The 6,000-nt window shown below is 36.1% G+C and overlaps 1 pseudogene across 1 annotated transcript; it reads right to left on the reverse strand.

The window, feature by feature from the left end:
* Window positions 1-187: 187 nt before the first annotated feature.
* LOC145578588 (protein RMD5 homolog pseudogene) lies at window positions 188-5,746 on the reverse strand (annotated as a pseudogene). Its single transcript, XR_014098889.1, has 2 exons — window positions 5,588-5,746; window positions 188-1,620 (listed from the first exon to the last, which is right to left on the reverse strand). The product of XR_014098889.1 is annotated as a protein RMD5 homolog pseudogene (transcript).
* Between the last annotated feature and the right edge of the window lie 254 nt (window positions 5,747-6,000).

Raw genomic sequence — 6,000 nt, forward strand, 5'->3', positions numbered from 1 at the left:
AAAAGACCTTTTCCTTTACGACGGTATTTAGCTCTCATGGGGTATAGTCATATAGCAAAAGATGGTTGGGGTTGTCATGTTAGCCATGAAAGAGAGTACGGTTGTAAATTAACGATAACAGCAGCAGAAAATGTAATAAACAAGACAGACAGAGGAAATGAAGAATTAGTTTTAAAATTCTAGAGACTAAACAAAGCGCCATCAAGTAATAGAAAGAATGTATATATACAATTGGCGACATCACACCAATAACACAAACATAAAGATCCATAAAGGGAGTTTCTCAGGGAAACTACCACCCAAGAAAGATATAACCTGCACAATAACAAACACAACATACTTCACAACAGCAACTTCTTATGTTCATGTGAGAAAGGAAAAGTGAGAAATTGTGAACCTAAAAAGTACAGCCATACTTGTTCATCAACATCAGAAATATAACCGTTTACAAAGCGTAGCCTCAATTTCAGCTGGGCAGTAAGGGCACTTGAAGGTCTTGGTACTGCTCTTCGAGAGTTTTGTGATTGATTGCTTGCAAAGAACATGCCCACAAGACATCAGCATTGGCGGGTTCTCCTCAGTTGCTTGATCCCGAGTTACAGGGCACACAAATATAGTGTGGAATTGAAATTCTTTATCTAACTCAATCGGAACAGGGAGCTGCTTCATAGATTGCCATTCCTGTTTCTTACTCGTCATCACATTCATCAGTTTAAGAAGGGTAGGAAGCCCTTGAACTCCAGCTGCTACACTAACACTCAAGGGACTCTCAAAAGATTGTCCCAGGAGATTACAGAATTGCCTTGTAAATTCTTCACCCAACTTTTCCCAGTTGATAGGAGCAAGAAGATCAGAATAGGGGGAGGAGTCGAGTTTACCAGCCCATAAAAGACATGCCATCAGCTTCTGGATTTCAGCCATATGGGAGGAAGCGAAAGGAGATAGAAATGTTCTGGCATATTTTAGGGCATCATCTCTACCGTGATTCTGCAGAATTTCAACATACTGTAGCCTATGAAGCTTAAGCTCGAGATCTGATCCATTTTGCTTGAGTATCTCGCGGTTAGCAGATGCCCATTTTAGGGCTGGTTCCAAATTATGTGACTTCATGGCTTGTTGGATATGGTACATCTCAATAAAAGGAGATTTTAAGGCAGTTGCTTCATGCTCCCCAGCTTCATTGGCAAAGCAGTCTCCCACTTCAAATAGGCCTTCCCTGTACAGATGACTGGCTATGATCTGATTAACTGTATGGCTATTGAAATCAACGTTTCTGTATGCTTTAGATATATCAGGGTTGAAAGATTTTTCGAGCTGCTTTGGGTACTTGCTTAATGGTCCATTCAGCTCTTTTTGGCTGGATTCTAGTTGGGCGCGTTGAGCAATCTCCTTCAACTTGGTCTTGAGATCAGCAATTATGGCTTTGTGATCTGGGTATGAAGTACTAGCATCAGCTGATTGTAGTTCAATTAAAGCCTGCTCAATTTCCTGGCCTATCTGTTCTACTGCTTCATGGCATTTGGAGGAACACATCTTTTGTTTTTTTGTAACATGGTCAAATGCATCTTTCACACCCTTCAGCTCCATTTTGTTGATCTTAAATTAATTTTCTCAAAGGATCTGTGAAGCGCAAACAAAGCAGATTAAACACATAAAAGATGTAGAAATTGGCATAGGAGAACAGCGGTTTTAATAATTTACGTAGCAGACAAAGTCACATCTTCAATAAAAGAAACATTACATTTTACAGAGCAGGGAGAGAAATTTATGTAGTAAAGTATCATTACTAACCACACAACAATGATCAGAGTATATGGCAGGAACACCAAGATAACATATATAAAGTATATCCATATCAGGAAAAATAATTCATTACATAACAGATAACACTCAAAAATAAAGTAGCTGCAAGTCATTTTCTATAAGAGAAGATTTGATCACATGTCAGGATAGGTAATTCAGATAGCAGAGAGAAGTTTTATGAAAACAACACAGCCTTATAAACGCATAAAACAAAAGGACAATGTCATTAACAGGCTGCAAAGAACAGTTTTCATATAATTCAGTCTTCAAATGTCATATCTTCATCCAGTGTTTTCTTGGTCATCAATGACTTCTCTTAAATTAAATATCATCTGAAAAATAGGAATGTCATACATCAACTGATCTACCGAATCCTACTCTGAAACTATTGATCAAATCTGTTTTGGTGTTTGGACCAATTATCCAGGCTTAACTTCTTCCCTATGCAATTAGTAGTGCAACCATGAATGTCACCTTGCAATCCAAAAATCCAGAAGCTTATCCAAGATGGCTTGCCCCAAGCAATTTGGGCTAAAAGCCTCCATGTGTATGGGAAGAGTTAGGGATGTGATTTGCTGTTGCTTCATGGCCATAACAATCAATTGAAGTAGTGATAAGAACAAGAGATGATCATCTTGTACTTGTCTTTAAATTGTTGTCAATGGCCTCTTATAGCATTTACGAAACTTTCGGCTACCTATATTCTCAGCTAGGGAATCCCTATCGCCTAGGTATGCCTTGAGCGGTTATCCAAAATGGTCTAGAGTCATGTATGACCCACCATTTATTACTTAGGTTAGAGGCTACTATGGTGATTAAGACCCTTGAAGTTGATATACAGTTGGAATTTCTTTGACTAATCAATCATAAGTCATACAGTCAGAGGCTCAGAGCACCATAAATTCACCACATCCTAGATTCCTAATTATTAGTGTGGTTTCCCAAACTTACAAATGGCTGACTGTTAGTGGAAAACCTGAGCAGATAGTAAATTGGTAAACTGAGAATTGTATGAAGCAAGAGAAGAATGTTTACTAGTGAAGGACCTTCTGGTTTTCAGTAACCTTCTTTAACCCTAGCATAAAAGTATGATACAACACTCCAAATAAGCTCTCTATATCAGCTGCATAAATGACAGTAAAATTGATCTTATGCCTTTAGAACTCTCCAATGTGTTACACAATAACTATTGGTTGCATGAAACTACAAACCTCTTAAAAATATATCAAATTGGTGAATATGGTGTAAATCTCTAAAAACCCGCTAGTCCCAACCTCCATTTATATACCAAGGATATAATTCACAAACTTCCTATATTCAGAAATCAAAGAGAAATATAGAATATGACCAAGAAAGGCGAAATACTCATCAAAATTACCCCACAGGCCACAGTGCAGGATACATATTAACAGGTATTCGTCCATAGAGGATGTATCACTACTGCAAGTTAAGGGAGGAGGCTTCAGATAAAAGCATACAAATAAGTAATGTGGAGAACAAAATCAATTATTCATGTGAGCTTGAGGAAAGAGGTTGCCATGGTTTGGACAATGCAAAAAGTGGAAAAAGCAGTGGAGAAAGATTAATGATACTGTGTTACAAATGAACAAGAAAATAAAGAATATAATAAATTAATAAGTCTCCGATTGGGTCTTTTAATTAAAAAACCTTAGGTATCCAAAAAAACCTTGGACTTACCTAAGAAATATAATCATCCACGATGAATGTTTATACAATCCTACGGGACTTACGAAAAAATAGAACCTAAAACTAGTCACTGTTGTAACATCCTGCAAAGTTGGAGTATTATTTCTTTGTCAAAAACTCCACAAATTCCAGCTCTAGAATTCTAGTAAAGTTAAAGAGAAAGAGGAAACCTTAGACAAGAAGAATAAGAGTGGCGAAAAAAAGTGAGGTAAGAAACACCACGCCCCAGAAGCCAGAAGCACAATTAAAATCCTAGGTCAGAAGAGAACGCTTTGAATATTTAGAATATCGTAAAATCATTCCACTGCAACTCTCAGCTTTTAATACTCCGATGGAGGCTATGTGTAAATGACACTTGAAACACGATTTTCCAAACCTAGGAAAGAAGAGAACCTCATATAGCTGAGATCCACCCTTTTTGCAACAATCATCTACATTGTCATACACAAGAATGAGTAACATGAATAGAATCTTAACCACATACATGCAAAGTCAATAAGGAATATTTTTGCAATTAAAAAACCCTATAAATAAAAAGCCATGAGGTAACTTCATAGGCAGTACATAATTTCCGAAAAAGAACATTGTTAATCTCTTCTTCTTGAATCTCAATAGATTGATGACACTTATATAGAAACACCACACATACATGAAACCAAAGTGTTCCCATCTGTCTATTCCCAAAGTCGCTGAAAAGTTATTTGCCAAAATATTTTACTTCTGTTTATGATAGACCAATAAGTGACATAAAATACGTCAAAGTATTCAATCGATAGATGGCTTATGAATTAAGTATTTCAAAGAAAAAACTCTAAAATTCAACCATTAAGAACACATTCATTTTAAACAAGCTCAGATCCCAACCCAACCCCAAAGGAAAAAATTATGCATCCACGCACAACTATGAAAAAGAGAGCCTCATGAGACATGTTGAAGAATGGTGTGGGGAGGTAATAAAATCATCATCATCCAGTATACACATGATTACATGATCATGCATGCGTAGTATAATTTTGAGTTTTCTGTTGCAACAAGTAAATTGATACAGAGAATAGGGCGAGAGAAAAAAAAATGCCAAAACAAACCATGCAACTTCTTAGCTATTTATAAAACAGAAAATTGTATTCACTTAATTGGTACATCAAAGAATATTCTTGTGCAAAGTAAAATACAATAATATCGTCATCAGTGCTATTGTTCTACTCCTCAAAGATGATTTCCACAACCCCTACCACGAAATCACTCTTCATAATAGTTAGTTAATTCCCAAGTTCTCCCTGCCATTCAATTAAAGCAGGGGTGTTTTGGAAAATCCAATTGCAGATCATCACTATTCTCGGATAGTCAAACAACCCTAAATAGTAAGTGTAAATACAAGCAGACCAAAAGGAGTATCACTGAAACTCCAAATACTTCCAAATCAGAATCTTTATCAAATACCAGAAAGTTAAGCCACAAATTACCCCCACAAATGCAATCAGTGAGCCAATACACATTCCATATGTCTAATATTCACACACAGTGACACAACCAAATATTAATTGCTAAAATCTACAGCCATCCAACCAAGAAAACTATCGAAAAGGTACGAAAATACCGACAGTCACTACGTCTCCCCCTTAGAAATCTTCAAAAGTTGCAAACTTGAATTCCTATATGTGATTAAGCTACTAATCAGACAAAAGGTCAATTCACCCAATCCAACTCGTCTTTTATCCGCAACTCAAAATCAATCAACAAGTGGAGTAGCAAGCTAGGCATAATAAGATTAATAACCAAATGAATCATTTACAATACTGAATTACCCAAACAAGATTTGATTATTATACAGCTTATAAAAGCTACATAATTCATTAAAATTGAAGTAAAAGGAATCACATAATGAATTGAAATTGAAACATGGAAGAAATTCTAACAAAGCCCCAACAAAATTAAACCAAAAGTACTCATTTCCTGACAATTCAGAACCCATAAATACCCAGATAAAAAGAATCATCATGAAATTAGAGCAGATCCAAGAACAAGAGGAAACGAGAGAAAGAGAGAATTGGAAAGAGAATAGAGAAAAAGAACTGACCTTGATAATGGGGAGAAAGGGGGTATGGTGGGTAAATGAGGGATGAGATTGGATTTGGTGGGGAGGAGACAAATATGAGCAAGGGTTTCTTGCTTCTTCTCTTCTTCTTCTGGGTTATCACTGATACACAAACAAATAATGCTTTCTCATTTTCGTACAACATCAGGAAATAGGGCATTTATTTATTTATTTTTACTACTATAATTTTTTAAAATATTTTTAACGGTGTGTTTTATGTGCATCTGGTCATATCATATTGGCCACGCCACGTAATAGAATTTGTATTTTTATAACTTTTGAATTTTACTTGTATGGTTTATACTCCGTATTTTTTTTGATCTTGGGTGCATATTGTATTAGGCCTATGAGCAACTGAGCATCATAGCATATTTAGTGTATCATTAGGGGTAAGG

The sequence above is a fragment of the Chenopodium album genome, chromosome 14 (assembly GCF_948465745.1).
Source record: "Chenopodium album chromosome 14, dcCheAlbu1.1, whole genome shotgun sequence".
NCBI classification, from domain to species: Eukaryota; Viridiplantae; Streptophyta; class Magnoliopsida; order Caryophyllales; family Amaranthaceae; genus Chenopodium; species Chenopodium album.